This window comes from Tursiops truncatus, chromosome 2 (assembly GCF_011762595.2).
Source record: "Tursiops truncatus isolate mTurTru1 chromosome 2, mTurTru1.mat.Y, whole genome shotgun sequence".
Taxonomy (NCBI): domain Eukaryota; kingdom Metazoa; phylum Chordata; class Mammalia; order Artiodactyla; family Delphinidae; genus Tursiops; species Tursiops truncatus.
The window spans coordinates 151,929,377-151,949,652 of NC_047035.1; positions in this window are offsets into that span (position 1 = coordinate 151,929,377).

The following is a 20,276-nucleotide window of genomic DNA, read 5'->3' on the forward strand; positions in this document are numbered from 1 at the left end:
CAATAAAGCACATCTCATGAGTTGTATAGAAAAGATTGTAAGAGGTTCTTGAGGAAAAAAAATTCCATGAAAAGCATCAAAAATTAGAAAGTCTTGAGATTTCTCAGTACTTGTGTAGATGCTGGAAATAAAGGAGAGGTGTCTCCAATGATGGAAAAGCACAATTATGGACTTAAAAAATGTATCCTGCCAATTCAGAATATATATTTTTCTCAGGGACATATGAGCCATCCCCCTCAGGGCTATTCTTCAGAATCAGAAGATGTTAGTGCTGAAAAGGCACATAAGGAGGATCCTGTTCAGCATCTTCATTTTATAGATGAAAATGGAGGGCCTGTCACCCAGCTGGGGAAGGACACTGCTGGAATGCAACCATTTCTCCCGTTGTCTTTCCTTTCTACCTCCTCCGACAAAGTGATGCACGACGCATGGGTCATTAGCGGCAGAGTGGAGGGAGAGCTCCAGCTTGAACTTGAACTGGACCCATCACTGGTGTTTAGACATGTCTGATCATGTCCATGACTAGAGCTTTGAACCAAGCAGGCATCTATTTGCTTGTGGGGCTGTGAAGCCTTCTGGGAGGTCCTATAACAAAGGGGAGGGAGGCATGATGAACTTGACACAGTAACAGGGTCTCAGGCTTCTGAAGGGAAAGGCAATTTCAGCACAGCATGGGGTTGGCCCCCCTGCTTTGCCTCTCAGGCACATGGAGGGAAAGAGGAGAGGTGTTGTAAGTTAAAGCGTAAGGAAAGTGCTTCACATAAAACTCCAAAAGGCACTGCAGGACTAGCCATTTCTTTGGTACCTCCTAAGAGAATGTGACAGAAAAGGGAGAAAGAGGCTTTTCTCCCTGCTTAACCACAAGTAATCGCGGCTTTGCTATCTCATGGGCTTCGAGGTGTAGCAGGGGTCGTATCTAGGGATATGGTAGAACTCAGCCAAAGCGGCAGCGTTGTCTAGCGGGGCTGCAATGCCTGTGGGAAAGAGCAGTGGGCTGGGTTGTAGAGCGGGCGACAAAGCAGGGGAAGAAGAAAGAACACGTGCCTGCTATATTTTAGCTGGAGGACAGATAGGGCAACTTCTGGGGACTCTAACACAACCAATTAAACTTTTATTGGAGCTAAGAGGTCTTACAATTAGCAGGTAAGGGCAAGAAACACAAGTAAGTGCTGTCAACACCCATTAGCTCGACAATGGCCCCTAATTTGGAACTATTGGTTTAATGGCCTCCAATTTTTTGTGTGTGCCCCTCTCCTCTACTTGTAAAATTGGAGGAGGAGGAATGAATCCTCAATATATGTACCTTTATTTATTTGTTACCTATCTCTTTTACGTATATATTATTGTGCTAATATAGTATATATGTTGTGAAGTTCGTACAAAAATAGACGTTAAAGAAGAATGAGATAAAAATAAATAAGAATGAAATTAACAGTATTAAAATATCACAGTAAAATATTAGCATTAGCTAATATCCCAAGGTAAGGTTCATCTTAAATGATGATGAATATAAATAGATGTTTCGAATAGTCTCTCTAATCAGAGTGGCATCAAGGAGGTCCAGATTTATCTCGCCTGACAGTGTGTTGGTGGAGGTGGAGGGAGGGAATGAAGAGGAGTGTGGTTTTAAAGTCACGCTGGAGACGGCATCAAAGAGATTAAAGTCAAAATTTTTCAGGCCAAAAAGGGGATAAAGCATTCCAGTCAGATAGTATGTTAGTCAGCTTGGGATGCTGTAACAAAAATGCTGTGGATTGGGTGGCTTAATTAATAAACATTGATTTGTCACAGTTCTGGAGCTGGAAGTCCAAGATCAAGGTGCTGGCAGATCCAATGTCTGGTGAGGGCCCACTTCCTGGCTTGCAGATGGTCACCTTCTCATTATGCCCTCAAGTGACAGATTTCAGACAGCAAGCCTTCGCATCCCTGTCCTTGTAAGGGCACCAATTCCATCATGGGGGCTCCACCCTCATGACTTCAGTACCTACCAAAGTCTCCACCTCCTGACACCATCACCTTGGGGGATAGATTTCAACATGAATTTTGGGGGGAAGGGACACAATCATTCAGTCCACAGCAGATATAGTCAGAGAATCTAAGTCTTTCCACATCCTTTATGTTACAGATGAAGAACTTGAGTCCCACAAAGGTAAAGATATTAAGCCAAAGCAAAAGCACAGAGTGATATGATATCATGGGCTCTTCAAAGAAGTGAGAGCAATTCAGCGTTGCTGAATGGAGTGTGTAGGGTCTGATCTACAGATAGGGAGTAATGATCGCTAGAGAGAAAAGGGACAACAGAGTGGTGAGAGGTGACACGGGGTTGAGATAAGGCAAATCTTGTACAACATAGAATTTAACTTTAGTCTTTTTGTCCCTGTACTTAACCCATTACATATTAAGAGTTCAGTATGTGTGTCAACAAATATGAAGTGTCTGAGATTTTACCCTATGTTCGAGCTACCAAATTAGCTGCTACAGTTTCACAGATGCTTGTAGAAGGCATGCAATCCCTAAGTCAGCAATTGCTGTGCACTAGTGTAACCAAGTGTGAGTGTTTTGTGTACGAATTCTCCAAATCCCATTCCCACGGGTCAACACAAAGAGGGGCAGGTGGTTACTTGGAGGTGAAGTGGGTTGCATTACAGGAAAGGAGCCCTGAGTTTGGGGAGACAAATCTTTTATAGTAGGCAGTAGGCATATCTGCCCCATGCACTGGAGGAGGTGATCCCTCTCTCTTCCAAAGCTGTTTTCTATAAAAAGATACTTGAAAAGATAGCCCGCAACAAAGGCTAAGAGTACCTTGCTCCCAAAGTGCAGAAACATGAGAAACTCATGGAAAATTATCTCCCAGTAATGGGTCAAAAAAAAGACCTTGAAAGATCTATGACTAATATATCAAACCCTGGCTACTACACTCCCTGACAAATTGCAAGAAACTGATTCAGAAATATGGGCAGTTGTCATGAATCATCCTGGCAATGTCATGGCAACGTACACCCAGGTGTTAGCACAGAGCTACTTACTATGTAGATCTTCAACAAACAACAGTTAAACAAGTGGAAAACTAGAACAATTCTAGGATCATTTATTCAGATGAGGTATGAATAATATTTCTTATATTTTATTCTTAATAGATTTATATATTTTCCCTAATGTGCATTGCTTATTTTTATAAACACCAACAAAATACGTATTATACAAATATACATACATTCTATTTTAAACAATAACATATATATACAGCTTTATCATGCTTTAGAATTTGCTTTAGGCAGAGGTCTGAAAGAAGTTAAGTGTGTTGACTAGCTCTCACCTTGGACAGGCCACCTAACTTTATAAGTTTTTTTAAAATAGCATATAACATTTTATGTGCCTTGGTTTTACTTCTAACAAATTTAGAACTTGGACTAAGTGATTTTTAAAATCTCTCCCTTTATGATTTTTAAAAATTTTAGATTTCAGAAAGAGGAACTAGGTTACATATTAGGTATAACTTTTAGGCTATAAGACTTGTGACACTGAACTTTTGATGTTGGGAGTTTTGTGAGTTTTTCTCAAGTATTTTAAAGCAAAGGTAGCCTGCATTCCTGCAGTGGTTAAATATACTTCAAAGGAAATGCAGAGTAATTGTGTATTGATTCATGGTTCCCTGTGTCTCTCTAAAGCATATGACCTTTCTCTAGCTAATGATTAGGTTTTAAAAAAAGGGATTAGGTTTGGATCTTAGGTTTTGACTTACTTCTTTCCTCTTTTTTAATGCCTTTACTAAAAAAGTGAGGGAGGGGGAACAAAGCCAACCACCTGTCAGTTACATGAGAAGAGATGTGTTTGTTTCACTGAGTGTTACAAGACTTTCACGGCAATGTTAGCAGAAGTGGCAACCAGCCGCGATGAGCTCCACCGACGTCCAGGTTCCCACTGGGCACTTCTGGTTTCTTCTGTGCAGCCACGGAGGCTCTGGCAATCAGCTTTCTGAGAAGAGACAAGAAAAGAAGCTCAAAGACCTTTGGAAGGATGTGGGATGAGAAAAGGAGGGAAGTGGGGGTGATTCCATGTCTAATGGCAAACGCCAAGTATTTTTGCATGGGTCTGCGTGCTTGTACTTTAATGGGTCCTGCAGTGATGCGTTACTCAGCCTGGCAATCCTACTCCAGAAATTCGACTGGCTATAGTTTCCATCCATTTCCAAAGATTTTACTTGAGGAAAATGGCTACTAATTCAGCGAATCCATGTCCCCTCAAATCTCCCTGCATCAGCTTATTGGTTCACTATTCATCACCCCATATGTCCGTGAGTTATTACCTACTATTGCATCGATTGTAGTGGCTTGTGAACATTGACCGTATTCTCGTTTAAGTTAAAAGTGAATTCTTTTCTGTTATGGACTCTATTAACAAGAATTATGGGGAAACGTGATAATTTGCTCATGGTATCAGTGTGAGCATAATATTATTACTATAATAGCTAACATTTATGAATAATCTCTATGTTCATGACACCAGCCTAAGCATATTAAGTGTATTAATTAAGTTCTTAATTCTCATATTAATCCTCTAAGGGGGTACTACTTTTATTCCTATATTATAGACAACAAAACTTAACACTGAGAAGTTAAGTAATATTGTGAAACAGAAATGGCAGGTCCACACCTGTAATGATTCCGCAGGTAAAAGCCTAATTTCTGTTCCATTATAGGAGAAGCTTCTATACGAGGCAAAGATGGACCAGGTTTAAAAATGATCCAATGAGACGCAATTTCTGTAAAGGTACCTGTAGGTTTCATTACATGTCATTGGACTCCTGCAGTATACCTGAGTACCTCACCTAATTTGCAAAAATGGCACAGGTATCTCTATTTTGTATCATTGTAACAGTTGAAAAGGAAACAACGCCATCTGTTCGGCTTGTTAGTTGAACTTTCTTTAGAAAGGAGATCTTTGCAAGAGCTCTATGTGACACAGTGGTTAAAGTTTGGACTCTGGAGCCAGAGTACATAGAACTGAATCCCAATTCACCACCTACTAATTGTGTGACTTAGGGTGAGTTGTGCTTAATCTTTAGGGAATCAATTTTGCCTGTAAAACAGGGATGATAACATAACTTACTTCATATATATCTCCTACCATTTAAGATGCATAATTGAGTGGCTTTTAGTATATTCACATGCATGTGAAGTATCACCCTTAAGTAATTGCAGAACAGGCTTATCAGCCCCCAAAGAAACCCCATATCCATTAGCATTCATTCCATATTCCTCCCTCCACCCAGCTCCTGGCAACTACTGATATACTTTCTATTTCCACGGATTTGCTTATTCTGGACATTTCATATAATTGGAATTATATAATATGTGACCTTCACGTCTGGCTTTATTTACTTAGCGTAATGTTTTCAAGATTCATCCATGTCATAGTTGCCATTTTTCAGGTTGAGGGAGTTCCTTTCTATTCCTAGTTTGTTTACTGCTTTTACCATGAAGCGGTGTTAGAATTTTTGCTATATTGTGACGATCATGTGCTTTTCATCTTTATTCTATTAATATGGTGCATTACCATGGGCTGCTGGTGTGCAGGACGGCTGTGGAGCTAGGGAGAGGGGTATGGAAATAGGGGAAGTTAACATGACACACAACTCACCGTTCTTAACAAGAGTCGGTTGTTTTTCTTGAATAAATACTCCTTGGATTGTTGCAAACCTTTGGCTAATTTCCAGAATTCTGAAAATGATGAGTTGACAATTTTTCCCAGTGTTCCTTTTGCTTTTATGAAGGAGTGAATTTTCAGAGGTTTTTATTCCACCATTCCTGCTAACATCTTTCCTATGCTTTTGATAAAGATTGGATAAGTTAATAAATGTAAGCTACTTGCAATAGTGCTTGACACATAGTAAATACCATAGGATTATATTTAGTAAATTTATCCGTAGTTCAGTTGGGCTCTTGGAGAAGTCTGCTGGGCTAGGAATAGAGAAAGTGTTTTTTCCCCTTTTTGTAAAAAATATTTTTATTGGGGTATAGTTGATTTACAAAGTTGCGTTAGTTTTAGGTGTATATAAAAGTGAATCTGTTATACATATACATATATCCACTCTTTTTAGCTTCTTTTCCCATATAGGCCATTACAGAGTATTGAGTAGAGTTCCCTGTGCTATACAGTAGATCCTTATTACTTATCTATTTTATATGTAGTAGTGTATATGTGTCATTCCCTATCTTCCAATTTATCCCTTCCCTCTCCCCTTACTCCCCAGTAACCATACGTTTATTTTCTACGTTTGTAACTCTATTTTTGTTTTGTAGATAAGTTCATTTGTAGCCTCTTTCCAGATTCCACATATAAGCGATATCATATGATATTTGTCTTTCTCTGTCTGACTTACTTCACTCAGTATGACAATCTCTAGGTCCATCCATGTTGCTGCAAAGGGCATTATTTTGTCCTTTTTTATGGCTGAGTAATATTCCATTGTATATACGTACCACATCTTCTTTATCCATTCCCCTGTTGATGGACATTTAGGTTGCTTCCATGTCCTGGGCCCCCTTTTGTTTATAGAAAACAATCTGTAAGAAGCCCAGTGCATTTAGAAAAGGTCACTAATAGCCCTGGGCTTTTATTTGGTGGAGGAGAATCATAACTCCAAACCTTTTCACCTTCTTCCCATACTGCCCACTGAGGACTTTCCTATTTTCTACATAGATCCAAGGATTCCAATCTGGCTGGCAAATCTGGTTTTTGCTCTTCATTACTTTCAATAATCTGTGCATAATTTAATGCCCTATATTTCAGAATCAAAAGGAGAAAGGGCTGGTAAGATGATATAAATTAAATTACAAAGAAATTGCGAGTTTTTGTTCAATCCAAGGGCATGAATCTCTGCTGTTATTCTATTTTGGAGATTACCTCCCACTTTATGAGAGAACTTCTATACAGTGGTGAAAGTGTTCCAGATCTTGATTTGGGTGTTGGTTATATGGGCGTTTTCAGTTGTCAAAACTTATCAAATTGTACCCTTAAGGTCAATGCATTTCATTGTATATACACTTTGCCTCAATAATAAAAAAGTATCTTCCATTGTATCTCTTTGAAATATTTGGTATTTGTAAAAGTTTGGAATGCTGAAATGACTTCTCCAGGGCCATACGGTATCTTTGTGTTGGATACGGAATAAAAATGGGGTCTTTGGACTCCTATTTCATAGCTCCACTTCCCAAATTATAGGACTGAACTTATTTTCCACGAAATTGGAAATAGTGCTGTACAAGTATCTACCAAATAAACTCTCTCTTGTTATCATTTGAGTGATTACCTTGCTTACTGATGAGTAAGAGCATTGGCAATTTGAAAAGGGAGAAGTCCATATTTATGACTCTATGCTAGGCTGAAGATTGATAATAGTTAATGTTAATAACCCTGAGAACAGATAGCAGATCAATTTATTAGAGCTCTTTTTTTGCATCATATGTCAATTCTTAATATTTATTTGTTTAGAGATATTTTCTTATTTTTATTATTATTTTTGGTGCTTATTTTAATAATAATGTACCTACACATCCATGTTTACCTTTCAATTTTGCCTACTGCTCTAGAAGATTATTAAAAACATTTATTATTCTCCAGGTGACAGATCCTCCCTAAGATAACAAGTGATCATAATTAAACATGTAAACAGGGACCCAGTGTCTGTGAGTAGACAGTTAAAGAACATTTGGGGTATATGAGCGAGTAACAACACGGCAAATATGTTCCTTTTATAATGCTCAAAGCATATGCCCTAATCATTATTTTTGTAGGTGACATAAATATTATGAATCCATAATGCGTTATTTAGTATTCTAAACGATGCTTTCATAATAAAAATTCTTGGAGATGGGAGATCAACTTCAATTTAACTCAGATATTTCCGACAATTCAAAACATATCGTATCCAGATATTATCTGGGTGCTTGTGGAGAGCATTATAGGCTTGAGATCTGTAAATGTTTTGTTAAAAAGAAAAAAATGCTGTTGGTATAATTTAAAGGCATGTTAAAATAATGAAGTTACTTTAATCCTAGTCTGCCAGGTAAATAGAAAAATTCATTAGTGATATTTTGAGATCCTGAGTTAAAAAAAAAAGACTGAGAAAGGCAGCAGTAATAATTCCTCACGAACGAGCTGACACACAACACACACACACACACACACACACACACACACACACACACACACACCCTCCTCACAGTTATCCATTCATTGCTTTAAATAACATGATCCTAATTCACGTCTAGACTTGACTTGTGAGATGATGGAATCCATCCCAAGCTGGTCTGATGCATCTCTTCCTTGGGATATTCGGTTTGAAACAGAGAGAGTCAGCTTTGTGTCTGTCTTGTGGCCGAAGCTGTCAGACGAAAATCTCCAGAGTTGATAGCTGTGTTCCTGTCATGCGATCCTGCAGAAGGAGAGAGAGAAACAAATCGGATATACAGACGTGAGCAGAGTGGACAGCAAAAGGGGTCTGAGCTCCACCGGGTTCCTGGTTCTAGTGTTTCCTGAGGTCCAGTTGCATTCCCATTCTCAGGTTCTGAAACACGATCGACATTCTCATAACATTTTTTTTTCCTTAAGCCCTTTTGAGGGTTTATTTTTGTAAGACAAACTTTTTGGAAAAATGTTAGTATGTATTTAGATATATTTTAGTATATCCAAAATGTGGGCTCCAACTGGGAAGACGTGGAGACCTGTCTGAAAGCAGATGAAATGTCAGCCTATTCAGCAGGCGATGTGTTTAGAATGCAAATATGAAGTTACCCTATTTTTGATAAACCCAATAAACAGTAAAGTGCATTAGAGGCACTTGTCACAGCTTGGTTTTGAAAAAGAAGACAGAAGACACACAAAGGCAGTTAAAATAGCTATCATATGGTGTAGGGATTTTCTTCCCTGTGGTATTTTCAAATAATAAAGCAGATGCCTGACATTTGGGAGGGAAAATTCACACGAGATGTATCTAGAAATCCTTCAAACACTCCACTCCTGAAACACTGCTCTAAAATATACTCTTTGTTAATGTAACGAGGTTGGTAATTTCTACTTCCTAGACTTACTGTGTGGACAAAATGAGATTGTGTAGGAAATGGGACGCAGACATGGCCAAGGGTGGCTGGGGCCACTGGAGACCCAAAGGTCTCCGGCCCTCAGATCAAGCCCCTCAAATCAAAATTTCTTTCTTGTATGGCTCACAAAGAGCTAAAGCATGAATTTAAATCTTCCCTGTGATTTTAGAATTTAGGAAGACTCGAAATGTTTCTAAATGTGGGCACTGGCCCATATGGTGCTGGGTACTCCTTCTCTCTAAGTGGGGCATTCCCAGGTGTGGAGCTGACACACGGGTCCGATGAGCCTGACGGGTATCCGTCTCTGAGAGCACAACCTTGGGTACCTTGGTGAGGGGCCAGGCACCAGAGGACCACTTAGAGAACTGCAGTGAAATTTACTGAATGGCTCCATTGTGCTAATCTGCATCAGTGGGAAAATCTACACCCTTGTGGGCTTTCTATTATATACCTCCTTGGATATTTTATTCACCAACACATAACCAGATAACCCCTCTACCTTCGCATTCAGAAATGGAGAAATGAGTCAGAAATGGAGAAATCGTCTTCTGGAATTCACTTTTATAATTATAGTCCTAAGTCGTTCCTGTGTATTGAATGTATGACTTTCCAAATGGTCCCATATATGTATTTAGGTATGTAAATTATATAGTATGATTTTGTATCATTTTTGCTACAAGTATTCCACGGGATGTTTTTTTTTTTCCCTTCTAAAATTGTAAGGTCAAAGGTGCTGCAAAGAGTTCAAGTTGTAAAGTATTCTATAGTTATAGCAAAGCTAGATTGCTATTTTAGTGCCTTAATCCAGCCACAGCTGTGCGGGATCCAGTTGCCAGTAGGGGAAAAGTGAAACTTAATGTAGAGGATTGTAGCTCCCCTTCCTGGCCCTATGTATTTTTCAATCCCACTTTTTTCTATTCTTTCCTTTCCTGCGTTAGACTCAACCCCTTTGTAATCATAAGAGAAAACCCTCCAGGGATTCTCAACCTCCATTCTTTGGGCCATTGATGATAAACTCATCAGAGCCAAGAAATTTCATGTGGAATGTGGTCTTCCAGATGTCTTGTCTTTTGCAGCTCTGTGATGACAGAAGGGTTCTGTAACTGTGCTCTCTGATACAGTAACCGGTAGCCGCATGGAACTAGTGAGCACTTAATGCTAATGAGCTGAATGAACTGATTCCACTAAGGAACTGAATTGTTAGTTGTACTTAATTTTAATTAATTTCAATTTAATTAGCTAGATGTGGTTAGTGACCTCCAGATTAGATAGTACTGTTCAGACACTAATAACTTCTCTCCAATAGATGCTTCAGACCTGCTAGAGTGTTGTTATTTTAACTAAACTCACCGATTTCCCTGACTGATGGGGACAGGATACTCGCACCACACTGCAAAAGTACCCTTTGTTCTTTCTGCTCTACCATTTCACTGCATCTGCCTCCTTAGAGCTCAAGCCATGGCTGGGTGGCACATACAGCTTAGAGTTATTTTCTGCTTCACGGCCTGGTTTTGCCCTGGCATCATTCAAATAACAAGGCCAGGTCTGGACTTCTCAGATGTAATCACTTGCAGGAAGCTACCGGCCCTGGGTTGAGAGACACGCTTAGACACAGTCAGATCCAGAGGAAAGGAAGAGTAGAACATATAGCGACGGGCATCTCAACTTTACTATCATCTTACCAAGGTTTGGGCTTATAACACGGTAACGGCATTACTTAATATTGAAAATTGTTCTGAGACAGTTTGAATGGAAGACATGGGACAAAGTTTTATTGCACTGCATGGTATTGATCCGATCTTATTCTATCACACACTGAAATTGTGCTTTTAACGAAATAGACCCATTGTAATTGAGAGCTTCAGGGGAGCTGAGAGATACTTTGTAACAGATCAAATTTTCAAATTCAAACTTTTACTTCACTTAGATAGAGAGGAAATGGGATAATTTACGGGATGAATAAAAGGAGAGAGAAAGGAGATACAAAGAAGCATAAGGCTCTTGTAATTGTCATTACTAGTCTCTGACACAAGAGGGAAGCAGAAATTAACTCAAGATTCTTCTCTATTCGTTATCCAAGTTATCCACAAATAGGCAATGTTCATACAGTAAAATGGACAAACATTTAAATAAGACAGTTTAAATAAGACAGTTTATTGTATCATTATGAAAGAGTTTGTTATTATTTTAACATCAGAAAAAGAAGCCACAATACCTGTTTTTGCTGCCAGGGGGAGATTCTAGAAAACAATGCACACAGTACTGATGAGATTAGGGTTAGAAGTCAAACAAGTTAGGAGTCGTCATGGCTCAAGTTCATAGTAACTGGGTGACCTCGGGCAAATCCTGTAGCTGCTCTGAAACCCAGTTTCTTCATCTGTAAAACTGAGATACTCATGCCTGCCCACATCCCAGAATTGTTGCAAGCATCCCATGATACTATGTATGTGGGGGACATATATTTCCAATACAGGTGAAGTCCCCAATAAGTGGTAGCTGCTATGATTTCTTTTTTACAGTTGTTGGCAGAAGCCTTGTGTTGTTTGTCATTCTTGTGAGAATTAAATAAAAGCATTTCTCTAGAAAGTATTTTTTGTATTGTGTGCAGAAACTGGTTGCTATCTTCTGTCATGTGGAATGTGAATGTGTGTGTGTGTGTGTGTGTGTGTGTGTGTGTGTCTGTGTTGGCGGGTATTTCCTGTTTCTGGGGAAATTAACTTTCAACTCTCTCACTTTCTGCACCACTGTTGTCTTTACTGCTGTCTTCTCTCCTCAGCTTCTGGTAAATGAAAAGACATCTCCTTTCATTTTCAGCTATGAGTGTTTACACGTAATCTGGGTTGGAGAGTTTAGGGCATATGTCTCTTTAAAATATAAGCTATGATTTGCATCTCAAGGGGGAAGTTGGGAAAATTTGGAGCTGGTGACACAGAGTGGAAAAGGAAGAGATCTGAAATATGCATAGTTTAACCAAGTTGAAAATACATTTTACAATTATACAAAATGACCAATCCATACCATTTTAAATGTGAAAATTTTCATGCTAAAATAAAATTTACTCAGGCCTGTTGACATTATTTATCATTATTCTCCCTTTTGAGAAAATTCTCTGTTTACTGTAGAGTATAAATCAAAAGTGCAAGCACATCTCCAGAGGCAATGTTTATAATATTAAGAACAGAAATCATTTAAAAGTACATTAAAGCCTTATTCAAACAAAAGATGATAACTGTGAATAATTGTTTTTTCTAATCATCAGAAGAGACCCTAGAGAGAGCCTGTAGTGGGCAAGCGTTGACCCTATATGCCCGCAAAGAAGCACTGGCTACTGCATGTAATTGCAATGAATTATACTGAATTTCTTGAAAACTCTACTAGGCCTCCTAGACTCACCAAGAATTAGTGAGATTTTACTCATATTCATTTGTCATATGAGTTCCTTCGTCGTAAATCGTGTCTTTCTTTTTCCCCCCCTTCAAAATGCCTTGGTATTTTTCCGATTTTCTGGTTCTACCCAGACCTAGCCACCCCCGGCTCCTAATTTTTACTACCTCTCCCAGGTAACTTGCAGCAGCCATCTAGCTAGTACATCAAGTTGCAAGCTCTTTAATTCCCACAATTTCCTCCATATTTTATTAATTCTTAAACCCATTTTCATCTAATCATTCCACTTCTTTAAAATCTTTACAACCTACTGCTTATATTAATATTACCATTTCTGAACCAGCACAGTGCCTAGTTAGGATATACCTACTTACTTTCTCTAATCTGACAACAGTCCTTTAAAGGATTAGCCCCACTTTAGAGATGACAAAATGCTTGAGTGTGAGGTGTGTGGGGGGGGGAGTTAAGTAACAACATGTGTGTGATATGGAAACACCAAGGTTTTACTCCAAAGCCCACTTTATTTCTCAAGGTTCACTACATCTTATGGTGACACGTGTGTAGGTTATATTTCTGCTTGTCTTTCAAGACCTTCCAAAGACTGGTTTGGTGCTACTTTTTATACTCTTTTTCTTCTTTAAGGATCTTTCTTGGGACTTCCCTGGCAGTTCAGTGGTTAAGACTCCGAGCTTCCAATGCAGGGGGCACAGGTTCAATCCCTGGTCAGGAAACTAAAGTCCTATGTGCTACGTGGCATGGCCAAAAAAATAATAAAAAAAAAAGATCTTTCTCTGTCTTTTCACATCATTGTTTTATTGCTCTACAAATAATTATGTTCATTCTTTTTCACATCATTGTTTTATTGCTCTACAAATAATTATGTTCATTCTTTTTCACATCATTGTTTTATTGCTCTACAAATAATTATGTTCATTCTTTCTTTTTCACATCATTGTTTTATTGCTCTACAAATAATTATGTTCATTCTGTGCTCCAATGGGTCTACTCATAATAAACGACCTTTTTGTTTTTCTGAAGAATGTTTCCTTACTTTGTTCATGTTCGTTATACCCATGTTTATTTTGTCCATGTGTTTTCTAAGCCAGCTTGTTTTGCATTTCAAGTTTAAAATGTTACGGGCGCTCCAGACAAGATGGGGTAGACACACTTCTCCCTATTCCTCCTGGAAGTACAACTAAAAACCCTAAACATTATGTTTAAAACAAATATAAGAAGACTCTGTAAGCTGGGGCAGTGGGGGGAAAGGCAGACCAGTTTTGGAGACATCAGGACGCCAAAAATGACATGGTGGTAAATTCCCTGCATTTTCCTTTTGCTTCATATATTATCCCAGGCTGGGCCCTGGAGAAGCCAGCAATTTGGGAACACTAGTGGGCACAGACAAAACAAGTCCCAAGAAAAGCTTGCTTTCTCTAGTCAGAGGGTAAGAGAAGGGGCATCCTAGCAAGAGAGACAACTTTTAGACAACAACCACCATCCGCAAGCCAAACACCACAGGGAAAACTGTAGCCCCATCGCTACCCCTGCCTGTAAAGGTTGAGTAGGGAGCTTCGACTTCCAATCGGGACAGACTACAACTAGGCACCTCCTATCCCCGCTGGAGTGGTATGAGAGAAGGCCAAGTGGGGACTGGGGGCTTCCTTGGCAGAGGCCATATGGAGACTTGGAACTTTCATCCCCACACAGTGGGAATGAGGAACCACTCCTTCCACATCTGTGGTTCTGCAGATCTGAGAGTCAGGACTTTCATGATGGCCCGGGTAATGAGCGCGCCCCCACCCCACCACACACACAATGGTGTCAGTGGAAGTCACGTGGGGAGGAGCAAGGAGGTGTTCCTCCTTCTTCTAACCAGAGTGGGTCATCAGAACCCTAGTGGGGAGTCTGAATTCCCACCCCTACTGTGTGAAAAGAACCTAGGTGATGAATCTGAATTTCCACTCCCGCATAGCCAGCCGTAATCACGTGGTACCTCCCTTCACCTGCTGGCACAATGTCAGAGGAGGTCTGCTAAGACAGAAGATTTAAATAGGATCCAAAGTCTCATAATATGATACCACAAATGTCCAGGATATAATTGAAAACCACTTGTCATACCAAGATCCAGGAAAATCTCAACTCAAATGAGAAAAGTCAGCATCAGGCGCCAATACCAAGGTGACACAAGTGTTAGAATTATCTGAGAAGGATTTTATAGCAGCTATCATAAAAACGCTTTGAAAAGCAATTATGAACACACTTGAAACAAATGAAAAGACAGAAAAGTTCAGCAATGAAACAAGATAAAAAGTCAACTGGAGGGCTTCCCTGGTGGTGCAGTGGTTGAGAGTCCGCCTGCCGATGCAGGGGACACGGGTTCGTGCCCCAGTCTGGGAAGATCCCACTTGCCGTGGAGCGGCTGGGCCCGTGAGCCATGGCCGCTGAACCTGCGCGTCTGGAGCCTGTGCTCCACAACGGGAGAGGCCACAACAGTGAGAGGCCCACGTACCGCAAAAAAAAAAAATCAACTGGAAATTTTAGAACTGAAAAACTACAATAACTGTAATGAAAACTTAATGGTAGAATGGAGAGGTCAAAGAAATTAATCAATGAACTGGAAGATAGAACAATTGTAATTACTCAATTTGAAAAATAGAGAAAAAATCCACTAAAAGAATAAACAGTGGGAACTACATGACCATAAAAAAGATTTAACATTCACGTCATCAAAATCCTGGAAGGAGAGGAGAAAGAAAATGAGGCTGAAAAAGTATTTGAAGAAATAATGGCTTAAATTTTCCCACTTTGGCAAAAGACACAAACCTACAGATTAAAGCAGTGTGTGACTTCCAGACTGGATAAATCCAAAGAAATCCTTGCCAAGATATCATAATTGAATTTCTGAAAACTAGAAAAAGCGAAAATGAAAGCAAGAAGAGAGAAACAACACTTGCTTATAGGAGGAAATAATTCAAACAACAGCAGATTTCTCATCAGAAACCGTGGAGTCCAGAAGGAAGAGTATACAACTAGTAAGTGCATTCAGTAAGATTGCAGGCTACAAGATAAACATAGAAAAATCAATTGTACTCCCGTATAGTAGGCAATGAACATGTTACTATCCAAAATTAGGAGATGATATCATTTCAAATTAATCCAAAGTTAAATACTTAGATATAATCTTAAAAAAACATGTACAGGGCTTCCCTGGTGGCGCAGTGGTTGAGAGTCCGCCTGACGATGCAGGGAACACGGGTTCGTGCCCCGGTCCGGGAAGATCCCACATGCCGCGGAGCGGCTAGGCCCGTGAGCCATGGCCGCTGAGCCTGTGCTTCCGGAGCCTGTGCTCCGCAGCGGGAGAGGTCACAGCAGTGAGAGGCCCGCGTACCGAAAAAAAAAAAAAAAAAAAAACATGTACAGAACTTGTATATTGAAAACTACAAAACACTGAAGAAAGAAATCAAAGATCTAACCAAATGAAGAAACACATTGACTTAATGAATTGGAAAAATCAACATAGTGTAGATATCAATTCTTTCCATGTCAATATGTAGGTTTAATGCAGTTCCTGTCAAAATCCAGGAAAATCTTTTGTAGATGTAGATAAGATGATTCTAAAACTTATATTGAAAGGTAAACGAACTAGAATAACTAAAAGAGTTTTGTAAAATAATAAAGCAAAAGTAATCACTCTACCCAATTTTAAGAGTTTTAAATAGCTACAGTAAACAAGACGGTGTGATAGGGAACAGAGCCCAGAAATAGGTCCATACAAGTACAGCCAACTGATTTTTGACAAATGTGTAAAAATAATTCATTGGAGGAAGGATAGGCTTTTCAACAAATGGTGCTGAAACAATTGAATATCCTTAGAGGGGAAAAAGGGAGAGAGCCTGGACATAAGGCTCGCACCTTATGCAAAAATTAAGACAAAATGGATCATCAATGTAGATGGGAACGCAACACTAGAGACCCTTAGGGAATAAAAATATAGTAAAAAATCTTTGGGACCTAGGGTTAAGTGAACAGTTCTCAGATACGACACACCAAAAGCACATTCCATAAAAGAAAAAAAATCGGTAAGTTGGGCTTTATTGAAATTAACAACTTTTTCTTTGCAAATTACCCTGTCAAGAGGTTGAAAAGATAAGCCACGGACTGGGAGAAAACCTTTCCAAATCTCATGTCTAACAGAAGTTTCATATCTAGATTTCTCAAAACTCAACAGTAAAAACAGCCCAAACAATCCAAATAGAAAATGGGCAAAAGACATGAAGTGCCATTTCATTGAAGAGGATACAAAGATGGTTAATATGAACATGAAAGAATTTTCAGCATGATTAGCCATTAGGGAAATGCAAATTCAGACCATGATGAGATATCATTAGAAACCCATTAGAAGAGCTTAAAAAAAATAGTGACAACATCGAATGCTGGTGAAGATTCAGAGAAACAAGATCTCTCATACATTCATTGCTGGTGAGGACGTTAAGTGGTACAGCCACCCGGGGAAATAGTTTGGCAAATTCTTTTTAAGATAAGCATACGCTTGGCGTAAACACCATCTTTATACTCCTGGATATTTATCTCAGAGAAGACTTACATCTACACAAAAACTTGTACACGATTATTCATATCAGCTTTATTTTTAACAGCCCAAAACTAGAAACAACCTAGAGACAACAAAAACTAGAAATGCCCTTCGATAGGTAAACACCTAAAGGAAGGGTGGTACATCCACGCCATGAGTACTACTCAGCCGTAAAAGGGAATTAACTACTGATACACACAACATTGTGAATAGTTTTCAGGGGTGTTATGCTGAATGGAAAAAAGCAGTCTTGAAGGTCACACTCTGTATGATTCCATTCATATAACACTTTCAAAGTGACACAAATATAGGGATAAAGACCAAATTAATGGTTTCTAGGGATTAGGGATGGTGGGAATCCGGGGTGTGTGTGTGTGACTATAAAGAGTAGCGGGGGGAGATCTTTGTGGTGATCTGATACGTCGGTCTCTTGATTGTGGTGGTGGTTACGTGAATTTATACATGTGATAAAACAGCTCAGCGTTACACACCCACGTTGTTCTGATGTTACTTTCCGCCTTTTGATGTTGTTCTCTGGCTATGTAAGATGTCACTATTAGAAGAAACTGGATAAAGGATATATATAGATGACCTCAATATACTATGTTTGCAACTTCCTAGGTATTTGCAATTATTTCAAAATAGAAAGTTTTTCTCATAGTACAAATACTTTTTATTTGGGAAGATGGGGAGGGAGGACCCAAGGAATGGAGCCGTCCACCAGGAGCTTATCATGACTTCCAGTCTCTGGGTAGAACGTCTAGGGGCTGTGTCTCAGATGGGACTTGCCACAAGAGATAGAATGGAGTAGAGTATCAACTGTCACCAAGCCTGACTCACCCCACGTGGGATGGTAGAGGAAGGAATGGATACTGAATAAGTGACCCAGAGTTTTCTGGGGCTCAGTGGTCATGGACGCCACCTGGCTGTATCACCAGGGTCTAACCAATGACCTCAAGAGCTGCTTGCTCTAGGGCCTCCTCAGTTGGTTCCCTGTTCACGGCATTCAGGCCAAAATTGTCTTGGAGGGGAGCTCAGATGTGATCAAGGTGAAGCCAATGACTGGCTCAGATCTACTTTTCATCTGATAACCCATCAGCGTTCAGAGTGGAAGGGGCTTGTGGGGTGGGGCGTGTGGACACCCATCGGGTCAGTATCCACTGAGCCTCATCCTCTCTCTGAGGCTCTCTCCATCTAGAGCAGAACTGGGTTTATCTTCTGGAAGTTCAAATTGGCCTTTGTACTCATATAATTTAAAAAAGGGTTGGGGACCGCTGTCACTTAGGAAGCAGGATTGTGTCATTTGTCAATATGTCAAATTGGTAGGACAGGAAGAATCTACACTCCAAATAGCTGGGCAGTCCGTCTGTATCTGGAGGGCAAATGAGGTGGAATGAAGCTTCAGGGGGGTGTCTTCCTGGGGGAACAGTGTTCCCTAACCCTTCTTGGCATTTTATCCCAGAAATAATAGAAAGTGGAGCCTGCTGGGATGTCCTGTCTTCGAGGAGAGCCTGTGATATGGATGCTTTGATTGGGAATCACATTACTTTCCAGGTACACAGACCTGGAAGGAGGGAGGGGGACAGACCAGACGGGACAGGTACAGGAAACTGACCTGGCTATGGGCCGTGACAAGACCCCATGTTCAGGTCCACTTTGTGCAGGTGGTTGCACCACAGAGACTCAGCTGACATGTGGAAGACGCCCGGGACGGTGACACAGCGCCCCTGAAAGGCTTGTCATGAGAGGGGTATAACCCCTGGGGTGGCAGGAGTTTGGAAACTTCTGGATAAGCCGGCTGGCATTTAGAGCACTGCTCTGCTCCTGAGTGCTCGCCAGGGAAACTGACTGGGTTAAAATAGCAAAGGAGGAGGTACTCTCTGTGGGCTCACTCTTTCCTAAACCTATGAACATCAAGACGGGAATTCGTTTCTGCATCTTGCCTCTGTTGGGGTCGCCCCAGGAATGCCCCGGCAGACCCAACAGTGAGTAGTGGGAAAAAATGGAGGCAGGGACATGGGAAAGAGGCTGCCCGATAGGCCGTGGTAGTTACTACTGTCACGAAGATTAGTTTGCCTAGTTGGTTCTCCTGTAGGATCTCTTATTTTTTATTTGTTGAAGTATAAAGTTTCACTCCTTTCATTAGCGGTCAAAGGCGAAAAAGGAACAGCACGTCCATTTGCACAGTTTCAATCCAGGAGGTGGAGGGATTCCCAGGCCTGGTATCTAACTAGAAGGGCAGGAAATTTAAATTTGCTTTGTTAATGCTTTATATTCGTCAAGAAGCTCGAGTTGTAGGTTTCAGAAAGTGTGACAGGGCTTCAGGTAGAACCCAAATACCCCTACTGTAGTATGTCAAGAAGTTATAGACGTCTTAAGTCAGAGTGTGGACTGGCATTTGTACACCTGTTTTTATAAAGGGCCGAGTGGAGACAATGAGTTTTAACTGGAGTAGATATGACCTATATCCCGGGGAGGTGCTTACCCACGATTTCACTGTATGTATAACTAAAGTCCTCTTTGTGATGGAAAATTCTGACTGAAATCATGTGAATTATAAACCATAGTTTCCCCATTCATGGCAGTCTCTATAGAGTTAGGAATTTTCGGCCAGTGTTATTATCTGTTTTTCTGAAAGTGAGATAGAGGAATTAATCATTTCCCTGGAGATACTCAGGATGCTGGAGGGAAATTGTTTTCAGAACCCAGATCTTCAGAGCTCTTGGCCGCTCTCAGAGGGCTAAACCCAGAGTTCTGTGCCTCATTTTGCCTACCTGTAAAATATGGAAGTTCTTACCTCTCTCTGCTGTTTTAGGGAATGGCTAGTGCAGACAGATTGGGAGTACAAAGGAAATACACAACAGGGTGTCAGAGTAGAAGAATCAAATATAATCAGGTCAGCGTTGTACAAATATGTGTACAATTCAATTCCTGGAGTCCCCGGAATGGATGTGATATAGATACCAAGCCTGGCAGGAAGCTCCAGTTCTTTCCAGAACTTGTTTACTGGACTTCGGGGTATAAGAAGAGAATTCTGTTGTCTCTACTCTGGTCTTTCAGTCATCTCATACCAAATTCCAAGGTCTTTTGGCTTCAGCCTTTAGAAATCGGACACTTACCTTCCTTACGCCCTCCCTCCCTCCCTGTCTCTCTCTTTCTTTTCCTTCTTTCTCTCTGTCTCTTCCTTCCTTCTTTTTTTT